At 37.6% G+C, this 18804-nt stretch overlaps 1 protein-coding gene across 4 annotated transcripts in view; it reads right to left on the bottom strand.

The window, feature by feature from the left end:
• Positions 1 to 15208, bottom strand: part of LOC138186635 (uncharacterized) — a 246228-nt gene extending 231020 nt beyond the window's left edge. For 3 of the 4 annotated variants that reach the window (XM_069126690.1, XM_069126688.1, XM_069126692.1), the window contains exons 1-2: positions 14365 to 15208; positions 10570 to 10738 (exon numbers count right to left, since the gene is read on the bottom strand). The gene's annotated coding sequence lies outside the window, so the exon portion shown is untranslated. The remainder of the gene's footprint in view (positions 1 to 10569; positions 10739 to 14364) is intronic. The other variant, XM_069126689.1, reaches the window with a different exon arrangement.
• Between the last annotated feature and the right edge of the window lie 3596 nt (positions 15209 to 18804).

Genomic DNA, 18804 nt, shown 5'->3' with positions numbered 1-18804 from the left:
TATCGTTTCTTCAAACGTAATTTCGCTACGTAAATTCGAATAGCAAAAATCTATACGGTTCAATTAGAACAACTCCGCCAACAATAAACGAACAATGTACCTTAGTTTCAATGGAAGGTAAGATCCCTACTTTACTACGGAAAGTAACTTGGTATCCCCAAGTTGGATTTTCTTCGGAAACGGAACCGATATCAAATCGAAGTTTGGACCAATAACAAACGTCTGTTCTCTCTCCACTGTCTGTAATTGATTTTAACTACGTATCCATCCACATGCGCCCATGTAACTCCTGCCTATCGGTTTCCGACAGAATTTCGAATCACCGATCACCGGTCCGAAACTTTTCCCTGGAAGATCACTGTCGAGATCCAAGAGACGAGCTGAGAAACTTTCATTCGAGTTTGCAAATCCTCTTTGCACCGAGATATACTCGATTCGCCCAGAGTTTTAAGAATATTATTCGTTTCCCATATACCGCAGTTGCACGCCCACGGAGATGCACAGGGAAATTTTCGAATTGTGCCAATATCCTACGCGATTTCAATGATCGATGGAAATTTGGTATCTCGGAAAACACGAACGATATTCGAATTTGCCGATAATCAGAGATCAAGCTTGCTAGTTTGTTCCATAGCTGCGCTTATTAAATTTAACTATTCGCTTTCAGAACACTGAGTTCGAGTATAATACGATCATAGTTTTTCATAACCGTGACTGAGTATTATAGTGAAAAGGTTTAATTAAAGTCTCCTTTAAGAACATTAGCAGTCGACCAAATACTTTCAACATGTTTTAACCGGTTCCAGTTAATCCTATCGCGAATCCAATAACACACATAACGTATTGATTTGATGATAACCGATATAACATTGACCGACATAATAATATATAATACAATACTGTTTATCACCGAGATAAGCTGCATACGATGTGTCTAATTAAAATACCATCAAATAATGGTATTACGATAATTACATGACCGTTAATTGGAATATACAAATCCCAGTTTTATTAATTTCGTTTCCCTAAACTCCCCGCAACAAACGTCTAATTTCGGATATTTATTAAACCAATAATGCAACCACGGGTTTCGTCCAATCATCGGAAATATAATCGAACGTAATAAGAAGTAATTATGGGGCCGGGCTAGGTTTGCTCTGAATACGGCATGAAAAACGAGCAGAAGCAAATCTGGCTGCACAACGATAGAGCCAAGATGGAACAAAACGGGCATAATTCCAATTAGCATCAAGAAGCTAGATGTGTTTTTGAAACACGCGGAATTACAGCATGCGAACGAACAAGGGAGAACTTGCAATTACACACTTTTAATGGAGGAAACTTTTTAAGAGAGACATCTCGTTAAAACGAAATACCGTGGCACCCGTGCACCGCCAAGAAACTAATGTGACTCCCGAAAAGAAACCTAAAGTAAACCTAATGCGAAACGCGCTTCCAGACACTCATAAATATTAGCTCGTCCCATAAGTAACGCGGCTCTTCTTTCATATGTTTATTTGGTGAAAATAAATGAATGTTACAGATACGTAATACCTACAATTATCCGTTATTCTTCTATCAAATGCTCATAAACTTATTTCTATACGTCTATTTTTATACAATAGATCTATCTCGGATATCCGAATAGGATGAGAGTAGGAAACACGATGAATCTACTAAATTTCGCTTATTTCAAACGATACCTGTGAAACTCGATAAGTTACGAATTCGTACACGATTTATCCCACTAACGATGATACTTGCTAATACAGGCATGGAGATAGTCGGATTTCACTTTGGAACTTTCTCATAATTTTCCGACAACTGTATAAACAGCGGAAATCTTCGGTGTGTCGTTAGCTGACTTAAAGCCGTATCTCGAGATATATTTTCCGCGCTAAATAATCGTTCGGTACTTCCTGGGATTTGTCGAAAAGTCTGATTTATCTTCTTCGAGCGCCGCGATAACGTTTTGTTTGATTTAACGACGGCGACGTGGAATTTTATAGAAAGATCGTGTACGGATCGATAAAAATGCTTCTAGAGGAAAAAGCATTTATAGCGGCCAGCATTGTATCAACGAATAAACGATGCCAACTTTGCTTCGCACTGTTTGCCTTGCTCATTATTTCAATACAGTGTATTTACGGTAAATAACAACAACGATAATTTAATGTGTCATATAAAATGATATTGTAATATAAAATAAATTTGTATATAATATTGAAAATTTGATAAACATAATTCAATCTTGTTGCGTGCCGCAATGAATCGTTATAGGAGGACATTAAAACGAGTGAAACGTTCCATTTGATAAAATCAATGCCACATGACAAACAATACAATTAATCGTAAGATACGTAGATACATCGTTATTAATCCATTTGTGAACCGTACTTTGTTAGAAATCGGTAACGTAATACAATAGGGAACAAAATTTCGAAAACTAAAATATGATTGTTTCATTGTTATCTTCCTCTTCCTTTCTTTCGCCATTCATTCTTTGACAGAAATATAAAATCTCTTTTACGATTCAAATTTAGTAGCTATGCTATATCATGAAACTGAGAATTCGACTGTCTGCTTATACATAGGTTATATCACTGCTCGTGTCACTGATATTCTAGAGCAAGACACGCTTCAAAGTGAATCAAATTTATAGCACGATAAGCGAATAGGTCGTCGAGAAGGCGAATGTCACATTCTGGTGTCGAACTGTAGCAAGAATCGAAGTGTAAAATATGCAGACTTCGCTGCCGGTTTAGTACGTATTTTCATGCCGAATGAGCATAGAAAGATGTTCGACCTACTTATACCATTCTGTGCGGTCATTTTTCTACGAAACGATTGCTCTATTTTAATTACGTTTATAACAATTGTTAATTATTGAAATCTAACGCGAACATATATATAATAGTTTGCTAAGAGAAGATCTCACTTTTTAACAATTACTCCACAGATAAACGATTGTTTTTCATTCATCCTTTTCTACGCGTGTTTCGAATGGTAACATGTTATTTTGATAAATATGGATATGAATCTCGATCGAGATAGACTGTAATATTTTACGGAAGATGAAGAGACATCCACCTCGCGTTTTCGAAATTTATAGCCTGTGATCGAATAACAGTACAATGTAAAAATGCAATTTCTCAAACTGCCAAGGAAAAAAAAACAATAAGAGATGATAGACTAGGTCGAATATTAATAACAGCATGAGTGAGAAATATCAAACATAGTGTATTTTGCTTAATGTAATAATTCGAAATAACGACACCTTATTTCCTTGCTGGATTTTACTTAATTCGCTGCTCATAATTCATTAATAACGTATCGATTTCAAGTCAATCAATGCTATTAAACCTATCTCGAAAATGATTAAACAACCAAAGTTAGTTATTACCGGTTCGGAACTTGTTATGCAAGTGCTAGTTACGTATTACAACAGGGTAATGTTATTAGCACGTAACTACAGTAACGTGGTTATTTCACTCGCAAGTCCAGTAATAGTAATTCTTCATAAATCTGACAGATTTCGGTCGTACTAGCCTTTTTACGCTGATTTCCATTAAAACAACAAGCTTTCGAAAATCATCTTCTTTATAAGAAAATGAGGAATAAACTACTAGAATCTACGATGCTGGAACGATAAAGAGAACTGAACAATTTCTTCGTACAGAAAAAAAGGAAGAAGAGAAGGAAAGGAATGAACACCGTCGAACAGTCTCCATGGAAATTCTCTGCTTACGATTTAGTAAAATTCTCTGCTTACGATTTAGTAAAATTCTTAGGGAGACAAATTTCGAATACAAGCGAAAGATTCTTCACCAACTCCATCCCATTCGCATTCTCCACGATCGACTAAATAGATTTAAATACTTTCGAAGTTGTCGCGAATGCGAGAAGCTAATCGACCGTGAAAATTAAGTATTCCTCTCTATAATAGAAAACGGTTCACGAATAGGAGAAGCGAGAGAACATCCGCCTGACATTCCCGTTGGCTAGAAATGTGTCTACGACGTGCAATGGCCATGGTACAACATACCGTACCGGCTGCGGTCATTTTGAGTACGCTGGGTTACCCAGGAATGTTAATAGAAAATACTCGGTGTCTCCAGACTTTAATTATGAGCAGCGAACGAATATCGTGGCCCGAAGAAGCCTACGATAAGTGTCTACGATCTGCTCTTCTTCAATCTTTTTCAAAAACTCATCGAAACCTTCGAAAGACACGATACAGGAGGAAGCCGAGAAAAATATCGGCCACTTCGAATTACCTATGAAAGAGAAGGAAATAAATAGCGAAGACAGGGTTGGTTTCTTTAAACTTGTTCGTAAAACTTGTCCGATACTTGTAATTGAACTTGGCTGTCAGAAAGTCGTAACGTTTAAACTGGCGATTAAAATGCATCGCGTAAAATCGAGTAGACTCTGTGTAATATCGTCTGGCCGTTTCAGCGACGAGCTTGCAGCCCACGCAATCCTGCTATCACTCTGGCACGGATTTGATGAACAGTACGCGGTGCTTAAATAACTGATGATACAGTTAAGGAAAAGGAATGGAGATAAATGTTACCGCAGCTTGGCGGGATTTGAACGAGGTAGTTAAGATTAGAAGGGGGCGATGTTTGCGGCTGTTCGAGTTAGAACACTGAGAAATGATCCCTGCTTCCCAGTTTTTGCGCTGATTTAGAATTGGAAATATAGCACTCAGTAAATAACGGTAATAACCCAATTGAAAATTACGAACGATATTTCTCTGATATTTCAGAAGATTATCTCTTTGGCGATTGGAAAGAAATGTAATAATAATATTCTACTTAATAATTAGAAATGTAAAGTCAGCAGACATAATTCGTCTTTTACGCGAATCGATATTCTACTGATATTATGGAAATTCAATGGAACGACTAGACGCGACAATCTGTAACCATTTCCTACCTTTTTTATTCATTCACGTTTCCCGATATAACATATGAATGATTAAACCGATATATTCAGCCTTCTCTCTTTTCTTCTGTATGCGTGTACATATGTGTATGCAGTTTTCCGCGTAATGGAAACGAATCTTCTACATCGTTCGCTACAATAAGTTTGCATTTAAGCGTTCTCATGCGACAAAGTCACTGTACAAATTTTGCCAAGAGGATAAAATGTAGAACAGTTCGATACATGGAGAAGTCCGCGTAATCTTTAAATGTAATCGGTACATACAGCGAGATGGAAACTTCGCGATCTGTACCAATACGTAGATTAACGACACAATACCGTAATTTTTTTTTTTTTTAGTATTTGTGTTAACTCTACGTGAAGTAACATGTTTTGTCCAATTGGAACGTTTATCGTACTGATGGACTGCCGAGGTCATCGTTTAAAGGACACGTAAATAAATTACATAATAATAATGACACTTCGTAATTACTCGAATAACTTTTTGTTTTCAAAAGTTAGACGTTATTTTTTGGTTACACTGACGGTTTAGAAGGATGCGCGTTCTATCTCGGCCTCAGAGGAGTCATTAATAACGGCGCTTAACAATTTCGATCATCGGTGCTTGTAATAATCTTGTTTCCGTTTAATGCTGCGTCAAAACGATCATCATAAGGGGATTAAAATTTTACGTGCTCATAATTCACATTCGCCTGGAAATTTATTGCTTCGCAGTTGAAAATCTTCGATGTCCAATTAAATGAACGATATATGAAAGGCTACTTTTCAGTTAATCCATCATCATCGCCTCAACCAGTTAAAAATTAATACAATCCGAATACCAAGCACAATTAGGATGATGTAGAATCGTATTAACAAACAAGGCCTTACAATTTACGTTCAAACGCAACTGGAAATTTCATACTAAGAACAGAAAATCATAAATATAAACGTCTAAAAAACAAACGCTCGAAACTTATAATACATTGCAGCGAGGTTCTATAGCAATTCATTTTTTTTTATTTACTTACGGGTATATACACCGTAGTATGCAATTTAAATGATACAGGCTCGGTAATACAAAACTCGTGTAATTGCTCGAATATCTCGATTTATAAAGAAATAACTTCGTAGCTTCAGAAATCTTCCCCCTCTCAAGTTAAACACGAGAGTTACTACGATCATATGTCATCGGCAAATGATAGTTATGACCCCTAGGGAACGTAGAATGATATCAGGCGCAATATCATTTTGATTCCTTCAATCACTGACGAAACACATAAGTCGCCGGTCACTGCAATTTCCCTACGTTTTTTCCTTTTTCTTTTTTTTCTCTTTTTTCTTCTTCGCATTGACCTATCTCACACCGGAATTTTCCTCGATTATCCTCGACTTTTGCCCACCGTTGTGTTATGCGGGATATGTCGGTAATGTCGCTCGTAACTTGGAAATGGTAAGAGGGCTCCAGAGCCCTATTTTTCGTGGTGCCAGGAACTCCGTTGGGTTTTGGGATCATTCTCTCTTTCTCTTCCCCAATCTCTCTTTATCCTCATCTCCTACTTCTCTATTTCTCTGTCTCTGCCCCTCCTCGCTCCTCAGGTTTTCTATATTTTCTTCCATCTTTATTTCTTTGCGTATACACTTCTCCCGTGCCTCATTCACTCCGCTTCACTATGTTTATTTCTTTCCCGTTTTTAGCCTTCTCCCCACCCTTATTCCCTCTTTACGCATTCCTATTACCTACGTCTGCATATATTTCCTCGCACCCAATATAAATACGCTGCTCTATTTGCTCTTGGTACTTTTAATTATCGTTGCGATTGTGAGATGTTTTCGGGTCAATCTAAAAAAACAAACTTCACCTCCATATCTAAATGTAGTAATAAGCCGTTGATCTCCGATAAAGTTGTCCATACATCAGCAAGCGAACACGCGTTCTGCGTACAAATGCACACGCATAATTTCGTCGTACACGGAAACACGCAGGTGGCTATATAAATATTTAACGCTGAACATGTATTCTGTTACTGTTTTTTTTTTTTCTTTTTTTTTCTGCGATATTACAGGAACGGCACGGGCGCCACACGAAATAGCAGCAATGACACATCATTATTCGCAGTGAAACGAAATTATGTAGGAATGGCAGATATTTGCATTGCGAGGCAGCATTCGCATACAAAGCAATACAATGGATCATTTCAATCCAAACGTATCGCTTTTTGCAGCCGTGGGCGTCGAAACGAGAAACACCATTTGGCAATTTTGCTGCCGAGCTAGTCCTGAAAGATGACTACGTCCCGTGCTGCTTTCAGGTTTATCCAAGCACAAGCTTTCACAAAAGCTTTTTTCAAAGTAAACCATACTAACACGTTGGATTTCAGAGCGTAAGGGCCCACACATCGAAAAGTTGCGATACATCCATCGGACTTACAACGAAGAACAATCAGAATGAAAAATTGTATAATAGCTTTTTGACGAATTAAAACAGAAGCGAATATCCTGAATTGGTATGGTAACCCATGAAATACGTAACGGCGAACAAAACTTCAACGTTTCTGAAATTACGTATTGCGAGTTTATAGATTCAAGCGGCGCGTGAATAACGTTTATTTGCGAACTTATTTATTCTACCTTGATAATTAATGTTTCTTTGTAATAAATTGGCCATCAGTGTATTTGATGCAAGAACGAAATATAAAATAAATAAGTCGATGATAATGGCGAAGGTTTCGTTAATTAATTTCTGTTTGATTAATGCTAATATGTCTGCCATTCTAGAAACAAAGAATAAAATATCGAAATTAATACCGTGAACGATATATGCTCTTACATGTTACTAGATAAAACTAATTAATAGCCGAAATTACCGGAAAAAGAAACAAAATGGTAATTGATTAAACGGAGATGTTTTTAAAAATCTATTAGAATAAAAATAGAGATCCGCTTGCTAACTAAATATCGATCAATCAATGTTTTCCATTAAAATGTACTGACTATGATATTCATAACTATACGTACGAAGAGAAAATCAAAGTATTTCTTTTCATCTTTCAAGGTTATAACACGTAAAATAAAAGTTCTGCTAATGATAAAACCGATACGGCTAATGTTTCCACACGCATGTGACTAATGAGTGCCATAAAGTTCCTACACTATCGAGCAATAGTATCTAATTAGTAAATGGACGTGACCCACGTAACAGATCTTTCATAAATCGTCTACCAATCGTGAAACGCGTTATCATGTATATTGATAGAAATGATTAATTATCCGTAACACTGGACATTACAACAAGTTTGTTGTTCTATAATAGTTTTAAAAACACACGTACAAAAATGTTTGACGATTTTAAAACGATACAATAGAGCTTTTTCGTCAAACGGGAAATGTTTCAGTAGAATATTAAAAAGTACGCAGGCAAGCCGAAAAGATTTTTTTAACAAAATAAATTGCAAACGTCAAGCTTTGTTTTTTAAGAAACATTCGTGTCGAAGATACGCAAGACTCACAAATACGATAATTAACGCGTACGTTTCTTCTTCTGTACGTTAATTAACGTTATTTATTTGGACATAAATTGCATCTAATAATACTTTACAAATTCATCGATATTGCGTGCCTAATCTATTCTCCAATATAAAAGATGTACTTCCGATTAATCTTTTTCGAGGAAAAAAGTATATATAAAATTATAGTGACTTTCGAATAACTTTGTACAAGACATATTTTCAATGGATATATTTTATCGAATGTAACAATAGTTATCGATGTTTTGAACGCAATATCTCAAACAATCGAGATCAAAACGGGAAGCACTTCTCGTTACTGCGTAAACACGCTTTGTGTATAGAATTTACTGCATCGATTGCTCTCATTCGACAGCCGTGTCAACTTTGAAATACTAATACTTACTCCCATCCATAAATGATTTGACCGAAGCAATTGTTCAGCCATTCTGAATAAATCTAATTTGCGGAAGAAAAATTTCATTTGAGGCAATGTCAGTCGACCCGGATAGATAAAAATGATTACTTTCAAATTGTAATAAATATTCTTTGCTATATAACGAGACAATGCTATGCGGATGATAGGCGGAAAAACCTTCTAATACGTATTCGAATATATTAGGTTGTCCGGAAAGTGTCTTTCTTTCGCAAACATGTCTTTTACAACAATGCACTTTCATACAAACGTGAAACCAAGTCTGTGTCGCGATGTTTATCTCAACAGAACAAAATAGATCGTACGTAATTCGACAAAATACTATAAAACAAAAAACGTTGCGCGTCTATTATTTCCTCATAAAACGAAAGAAACTTTTCGGACAATCTAGTAGAATGCAGTAACGATCTGAAAAATTTAGGGCAAATACACTCCGAGCACAGAGAAATACGTATTCCCTTGACAAATATACAGGGTGGTCTAAAGATCAGTCCGCACGATTTCTCAGGCACTTGCGATAGTCGGACAAAAAGTGTCTCGAACAAAAGTTTATCAGCTTTCAATCGAACACGAATAGCAATATTATGAATTTGACAGAAAGTTTAACTTTGATCAGAAGTTAAAGTTACCTTTATTATTTTAAATGGAACAATGCATTTTTTTATATTCCATTCGATGCATTTTTTTAATTCTCTATAAAAAAAATATTGAGTTACTTGGATCGGATAATGATTAATTAAAAAAATATTTCAACTTTAATATTGTAAAACTTATTATATGAAAGAGAAGAAAAAATACCACGGAACTTCTTTGTTTTTATGTTTTCCTTGTTCTTCATGCGATAAGTTTCACAACATCAAAGTTAAAATATCTTTTAAACTAACCACTTTTGTTTAATACTATTTTGTAGGCAATTAAAAAATGTACCGTTCCGTCACAAAAAATAGAGACGACCTTAACTTTTCGTCGAAATAAAACTTTTTTCAAAATTCATAATATTGCAATTTGCAATCGATTGGAAACTGATCAATTTTTATTCGAAACATTCTTTTGCCTGGCTATCGGGAGCGCCTGAAAAATCGTGATGGCTAATGTTTAGGCCACCCTGTATGTTTTCTTTCAATCCGATACGTCAATTGATTCCAGAGAAAACAAGACTTCAAAGAATCGCGTCTATGCAACGTACACGAGGTGCTGAGCGATCACGAAATTTTTTAGAAATGCTACGTTACCAATTTTATTCTTGTCAATGCGTATATCTATGTATGTTGCATAGATTATTCAAAACAAATACCGAAATAAATATAGTACATGGAATTTAGAAATTACCGAACTTATTCTAATTAAAAGTTCTCGAATATACACTCTACACCCTCCTAATTAAACTAGCTAATGCAAATCCTTCCACGTTGCTAACAAGAATAATATTTAGCTAATTTATGAGCTATTTATTTAAGGAATTATTACAATCGATTAGTAGAAAAGATAACGACAAGTGCTTCGTTACGTTCAAACGCAAGAAACATCATTTCAGACAGTATGTTATCACCTTTCGATCGTAATTTTCACTTCGATAAACACCATCGAAGCTTAAATTGATTGCAGAAGTATGTATTCGATTCCTTATCCGATTACTCGAAAAGGTGTTAACATTTTCATCCGGCACACAGTGACATGAACGTTTTTTTATTAACTTACATTTTTCTCGGACGAACAGGATGTCGAAGATCGAAAGAGAAGTCCGTAGGCTTGCCAGCTTGCACTTTTCGTCGCTCGTTTCAGCTCACTTTCACACTAACATATGTACTACGTCGCCCGTCACTTTTCTCTACGCGCTCCAGCTACGTGCCCAACCATGCTCCAGCGTCTACAGCCGAATGAAACAGAAAATGTCGACTGTTTACAATCCAACACGTTTCATGTCGACAAGCTCGATTCCTCAAATACTACGTGCGCAATATTTAGAAACCGAGCTGCTTTGTTTACAAACGCGCTCTCTTATATAAAAGCTACACGTGAAAAATATAGTAAATTTGTTTTTTTTTTTTAGTTTTTGTCCTCTACGTTACTGCGTAATGTGCTTGTAATGCATTCGAGTCGTTCACACATAGCCGAGCAAGCTTTCGTTCTTTTGAATTTCTCTACTGCGAATTTTTACATTCATCGAAGAAAGTTTCAAACGTTCGACGCAATGAATGATCGTATAACGTAACACAGGAGGTGGTAAGCATCACGGAATTTTTCAATTTGCCTATGAATGATTATTTAATTAATTATGCTTTGATGTTACATGTATAAATCAGTAATTAAGGAGATAAATTATCTATTAGGGTAATATGCATTGAACGCGTTGAAAACCAATTCAGTCTGTTGGGCGTTAGTGCAATAGTATCTACTATATTTCACGCAACGGGGCTCGTATACATTCCTCTCCTTGAGGGGAATATATGTGGAATATTTGTTATACATTAATAAGTGATTAATCTAATGTGTTTCCGCAATGGATGCATAAATTTCGAGTACTATTCAGCTTAATATATTCGCGTATGGTTATCGATATCGATGTTTTCGTTCCATTATTAAGCCAATTCAAAATAAGGGATAATCTGTACGATACGTATAATAGAAGATTTTTACACTACGTTTTGATATTTTTTTCGCATCACATTCATATATCGATCGAATGAAAAAAATGTTAAATATTGACAACGGTATCTATTTCGATTCAATGTTTTTCCAGCAATTTTTTAGCTATTCGTAACATTCCCTCGTTTACCATACCGAAGGTTCTCTCTCGTCTTCTTCCTGATCGTATTCTCTATTAATAATTTATATTGTTTCCCTGAATTTATAAACGATTAAGACGTTGTCGATAATATTAATAATTCATGACTCCTTGTTACTGCAATAAGTAACTTCGTCACGGAATTACGTCTAACAATTAGAATCAAGCAGTCTCATAAAAAATTGATAAGGAGATGTAAGAGATAAGAAAATAAAAGTAGTAGGACGGCCTCCTGAAAGCCTGGCACCGCTGTAATCCTGAACAGGCTACAAAACTCCTTTGCTTTTCCCGATAACTTGTAAGTTATGATTGAGGGTAGAAACCCTCTTCGTTATGAACTTACAAGGTAGATATCATTTAGAAACTTTCTCACCTCCTGTCTATTTAGAGTCTGCACTCTGTTGCAGGAAGGAATTCAAACCAAGCGAACCAATCTCCATAAAACTTCGTGCGCGTTTATAAAACCGTAACGAAGCCACTCTTGTTACTCGGATTTATTTGCAAATATCTACTAAAATTATAATGTGTATAGACGCAGTGGGTGAAATCGATGGTACAACCGGGAGATAAAGAAAGGAAACGAATATTTAGAGTAACATTTTCTCATATGAGGTCTAATTTCCGCGAAATTCGACTTTAAACATTTGCTTGGCACGTATTCGCTTAATTACAACTTAGACCTCAATTTTGCTCGATAGCTATAACTTTATCGAAATATATCGTTGATCACTCTCTAATTTTACCACCAACTACAGAACACCCTCTATGCATATGAAATAAAACAACAGACGAGAAAAATTAATCAAACTAATTGCTAAATTTTTATGCAAAGATACTTTGAGGTAATATCGTTAATTTCAACATCTTCATTTTTCCTTTCCATGAGCTGTCCTTCAAATACTTGGACAGTTATTGCAAAAGAGAAACCATCGTATGACGAAGCGAAAAAAGATTAAATTACTACAAAAGTATGGCAGACAAGTTTCACCAGCGTGCACTCTTCATACTTTTAAAATACTTTATCGGTTGCAGCTTCATTTCGAAATACTCCGACTCATCGAAAATTAAAAAGGAAAAGATTGCATCGCACAGAAGCAACGAGGAAATGAAACGTTTGAATGCGCAGGTCGGGTGAAGGAAGGAATAAACACAACGATAAAGAAACGTGAAATAATAATTTTTCATTGACACAAAGAAACTAAACGACCATATGTTACGCTTATTCGTAATTACTTTTCCCATTGATCTTTTTATTTGCTATATCGTAGCCACGATTTTATATTTACGTCAAGGAGATCTTTCCATGTAACGAACTCTTCGATCTTCCGCTCGGGTTTTCCGTTTCATTAATCCGCTTATCAATACATTCGATGTTTCCCAGCACTACGTATCGCGAGTTATATTATATATAAATAAAATTTACTCACTATCCACTTTTGCTATCTTCGTTTCTAGTATCCTTATATTTATGAAAACTATCCTGCTCTTCGTCGCGATACGAATTTCTAAACATCCCATCCACAAAAATCACAGATAATGTACCTTTTATATAGCGCGTGCTGCGAGAAAATTTCGACGATTTATTATTCTAGAACAACGCGTTGTTATCATGATAACAGACACGGACAATGGATCGTGGTGCATTTTTATGAACCCCTTTCTTTCTTTCACGGGAACCGTGTTAAGTATCAACAACGCGCCACCCGGTTGCTAAACATATTCAAGAGCGACGAAAGAAAAAACGGAGAATGTAAATTACGGAAAAATATTTATTACCGTTGCAGGATCAGTTAACAACATTGCGGAAGTAGCACGATCGTCACGAAAATGTACCCTGTTTGGTACGATTAATATACAGGCCGCGTACTAATTTAAATATCATTTGCACGAGACACAAGTGCTTGCGGTGATTAGCATCCAAAGAATTTAATTACAATTGTTTGAATCCAGTAGCATACAGCGTGCCTGTGTGAAAATTAATCTAACACTAGTTATTCTCCTGTAACGATCACGCATTAACTACGCCGAGATTTTCAAGGAACGACGACGCAATTCTCGTATTTTCAACGGTAAGAGTCTATTCTTTTAATCGTGCATCGCAGCAGAGCAATATACCGATACACAGACGAACGAACAAATGGGATTGAAATATTCCGGAAATCGAAACGATTCTGGTATAACGCGAGGGCGATTAAAAAGCATTTCACATCTAAATTTTCATATATTTCCCACGCGAAATATATGAAAATGAGAAAAACGAAAATCCAAATCGTGAAAACAAATTCTTTAACCGCCTACACTGCACTGACGCTGCTTTGGCGATATGCGTCAATAATGTGCAAATTGTTATTTGGTTTTGTTTTCACCGATGGAGGGTGAAAATTAACGTATAAATAGATTTGCATTGATAATATTCACTTCAAAATATAACATTTGGCTTCAGGCAGCTTCACTGCAAAAAATGTTACTATAATATTAGGATAAAGATGTAACCAAAAATGATCTTTTGTAAATGTTGTAAATATTTTTAGCCTTCGTAGAAACAGGAACGGGGAATAATCAATAGCTTGAATAATTCTAGAAACAACGAGAGACTTTAGAATAAAAATCTGGGTAAAATCAAGTTAAACGCTAATCCAGGTTAATGAATCGCAACGCTGAGTCGGTCATACGAGGTATGCGAATGTCTGACTTTTCAAATTACTTACCGAACGATGATTGCCGACAAATATCGAGTTGAATATCAAAGTTGACGATCCATCCAGCGGCGCGCATAGAAACTCGTTCGTGATTCAAGAGGGTGGCGAGAAATAAAAGAGAAAAATCGAAAAGAGGTCCACGAGTAGACTTGAGTTTTCTATTTTTCTCCTTCGGTTCTTTTCCTTCTCGGTTGATGTCACTCTCACCTAGTGTAGTGACAAATCAACGGCTGGCATAGGTACACAGGTGCGAAAAAAGAGGTGAAACAGGGACAAAGAACGAAATACTAGCACAAGGTAACCAAGATCGAATGGCAAATCAGCGGTGTTTTACGATTGAAGCGGAGGATCCGCCAGGGAAACAACCCCCGTGAAAACACTCTTCCGTCGTATATCGATTAATTACGCTCGTGATAATTCGATCAGTGTCCTCGTGGCACTTTACGACGAATCGCGACTAATCGCGATGTTCGCGATTGTTCCGGACAGTCCTGTCTTCTGCTCAAATATATTTTTTAAAAGTACATCCAACCACCCCTCTTTGCACGAAAGTCTATCCTCAGAGAAACGAGTTCCAAAGCAAAATTATTAGTCGCTCCTACTTTTTTCCTTTTCTTTTTTCTTTTTGAATCGTGAGATCGGATCCTCCGAAAATATATTCGATATATGTTCGTATCGAATATAACTCTGGTTCAATGATATCGAATTTGCAGACAGAATATCCTGCAAAGACTTTGGCCGTTGACGTCGGTCCCTCGTTATATGCGATATTCACGTATGAACGAAGAATCGGCGCAAGTCACAGCGATGCGAGGACGTCGCGACGACTGGCGGACGCAGACTGACTCGAACGCCGTCGTCCCTCGGTTTTCACGGCGCGCCGCGACGCTCAACGTCCCAACACCGCTCGTCGAGGGCGCTCACGGTCGTTCGTGCCGTTTCGTTTGCGTAGCTTTCCGCCCCTCGCCTTTTCTTGCGATTCTTCGACGCGCACGGTCTGTCCACCGCGACGCACGACGTCGGGATGTTCCCTTTCTCCCCTCTTTCCCTCTCATTTCCTCTCTCTTTTTCTCTCGTTCGCTAGCACGACGCGTGCTCTCCTCTTTATGGCATTTTTCGCAGAGGGTGAAGAACGAGACGGGGGTAGAAGAACGCGAAACAAGGGTAGAAAAATGAACAAAGACGAATGCAACAGTTGTGAATCTCCTGGCATACTACATAACCGGCAACATCCTAAGAAAAGTTCCTTTTTTATGCTCGACTTCGTCGTCAATTGCTACTTCAACGTTGCGTCGCAGGGTAAAAAAAAAAAGAAAAAAAGAGATCTCAGGTGTGACTGGATCCTCACAGGCGTTTCATTTACATGCACTACCTTTTTAAACGATATTTAGAAAGTTTATGTTTGAAGAATGTTTTATACAGAGTGTTTTATGCAACCGAAAACGTCACATTTCCCTCCTGATTGCAAGTAGAGAAGAATGTTAAGAAGAAATGATGGATGATTTGTAAAAGACAACATTTTCAGGTCGTCAGCAAACGCAACAATTACGCTTGCGTCATTCTTTTCAGTAGACACACGTATTTCGTTTATATGTTCTTTCATTATTCTACGTTAAAAGGGTATTGCGGTAAAATCGTTGAAAAATAATATACGGGATATTACGATGTTACTACACGAAATGTAGCAAACTTTTTGAAAAACTCGGTAGAAAGGTCACTGGCAGAATAATCCAGAAAAACTGCCGCAGAACTGATGTTGCAAAGCTACCTTTTTCGAAAGAAGAAAGCTCGGCACGAAGAAAATACGAACGCACTAGCACGAAACTGGTACAGAAGTAAACGGAGAATGAGCACAACAGTTGTGAATCTTTTAGAAGTTACAAGAATGACGCGGAATTTTCCTACGTATTCGGATTGCTTATGTACTGGCAATTGCCACAGAGAATTTTCTAAAGAGAAACTTTTCACGCGTTTTAACACAAAAATTCATACGATGTAATTAGATTCTTCCTTTTTATGGCGAAAATAAAATTACCCTACGAATAATGAAAGGAGAAAAAGAAAACATTCGGTTTAAGCTTTCTAAATGAAAATGACGCAAAAAATAATTAATCTAATTAACAAGAAGGTAAAAATCGTTGAATACGTCAACCGTAGTACCGAACGTTTTAACAAGCTTTTGTTCCTTCCTCCATAATTCCTCTTGCTTTCGAATAGCGTGAGGAATCGAATGGGAAACAATTGTTTCGTCGATAATGTCAGTGTCAAATAGCGTGCATGTCGAGGGCGTTGACGTGGCGTCGTAACACACGTCCTTGGCCACAACTCTGCCTGGTAAAGAGATGAAAGACAAAGCAGCGAAAGAGAGTGTTTGATTTTCGGTATCACGTACGGAAAAATGGACGGACGGGTGCAACAGTTGTTCATTTTCTACACTTATGCGGAGAGACGAGGAGGGGAGTACTCTAAAAATGCTGGAAACACTGGCAGCGACGACTTCTTCACGGAACTCGTCATCGTACACAAGTGCGGCTTTGTGCTGTTCAAACATTTTTATTACCGCGTGGTAAAGCTGAAAATGGCGCATAAAATTGACGAATACCAAGTGTAAAAGGGCAAACAAAAAGGGAAACAAAACGAACTGCGATACGTATATCCATGTTTCTGTACACGCAGTTATAACGCAACGCGAAATAATAAATTACTAAATAATGCACAAAGCTTTATTTAAATCCGTGATTTCGCTACGCCAGAGACGCATTCGCGATTAATGAGTATCAACAGTCGTTATTAAAATATTTATGACGACACGGTAACATCGCGTATACTATTTTCGGATTGCATTAACATTCCACCGCTCTTAAGCGGGGGAAATTTATCACGATGCAAAACGATTCGCAAATGGCGTTATATACCTCTCATTCTATATTATGTATTACGAATTACTATATACACGCGCAGAAACAACATGTACATGGTTCGTTATACGTTTCGGACACACTTTCACGTTGTTATTCTATCGAATGTCAATCGTTCGAGTACCTACTCTGCTTATCGATAATATTGTATAATGCGCTGGAAAATCATTTGACACCGTTTCTCGATTTTTCAATTTCATTATTCGTATTAATCTGCCTAAGGTATACTTCAAAGCATATTGCTTAAATGCCATCAACGTAGACAATTACACAAAGATCTAGACTTGGTCCAATTTGTTTCAACTTTTCCAGCGAATTTCCCCCGAAAGCCCTTCGAAACGAGCATTTTATTCCCAATTACCGGTATCCTCTGTCGGGCGTTCTCTTCGAGGATACTTGCTATCGTATCCTTACGAGCGCACACGATGCGGAATCGAGCTGCGACACGTTATTGCATTAGCATCGTTTAACCGGCGAATATCCCTAGGCGATTCCGCAGCAATTTTTCTTGGCATGGCGAGAGATGAGGCAAGTAAAAAGAGTGTCGGTACTCGGAATTGAGAGAGTACGCGGATGCAACAGTTGCTCGTATGACGCGTCTCGCGTCGACTTCCTCGGTGTCGTTGCATGTCACCGTGGTGCGTCGTCACTGCAACCGAGCACTGTGACGGAGCACGTAAACGCGGTAGCGCAAGCTCCGCGTCAGGATGCCACCGGAAAGAGGGTGGCGTCGCGTCGGTGCGGCTGTCCACGGCTTTATGTTCCTCCTGGGAATTTCTCTCTCACACCAGGGCCCGCTCAGACATTCACCCGAGCTCTCCTACCACCTTCACCGCGACGAACCCCATACCAACAGTGCCAACCTTGCACACACGTTGGAACACTGCTAAACGTCCAGTAGCTCACAAAGGCACGGCGAGACGCGATGGATAGGAAACTTCTCCGTGATAATTATTATTGTTGCTACGTTACTCGATACCGCCTTCATGGATACACACGTTGGACGCGCGCCTTCGTGCTTTTCCTGTCTAGATTAACGAGAACGCGGGAATTGAGAATAATGGCTTGTGAGAATACCAATAATTGAGAATACCAATCGTTCGTATGTATAATTAACGAGTAGGATTGAACAGAGAGCGGTCGTATCTATCAATGTGGAGGCATTTGCGTATTGACTTTTGGGGAATCGATGCATCAAAACTTTTTCTTTTCGGCAACCAGGTAAGAGTATCTAATATCGCCTACCGTAAATATTCAAGTCGATTGTAGTCAACGGCGTCGTTGGAAACACAATTATTATTTTTGGTATCGATTATTATTTTATTATGCAAATATACTTGCAAGTAAAAAATTAGGTCCAAGAAAAAAGAAGGATTTTTACAGGAACACGAAATCGCACGATTCTTTACTAATCGTCTCGGGAGGTTAACACTGCCTAATGCATACGTTCCAGACAGATAAAATCTACAAGCGAATTATCTAAAAAAATAACTCGGCAAAATGGAGCAACATCTTCCGCCTCCCAAGAGTG

The sequence above is a fragment of the Bombus flavifrons genome, chromosome 14 (assembly GCF_040668555.2).
Source record: "Bombus flavifrons isolate JBK064 chromosome 14, iyBomFlav1_principal, whole genome shotgun sequence".
Lineage (NCBI taxonomy): Eukaryota > Metazoa > Arthropoda > Insecta > Hymenoptera > Apidae > Bombus > Bombus flavifrons.
This window is presented reverse-complemented; position numbering and strand designations above follow the sequence as displayed.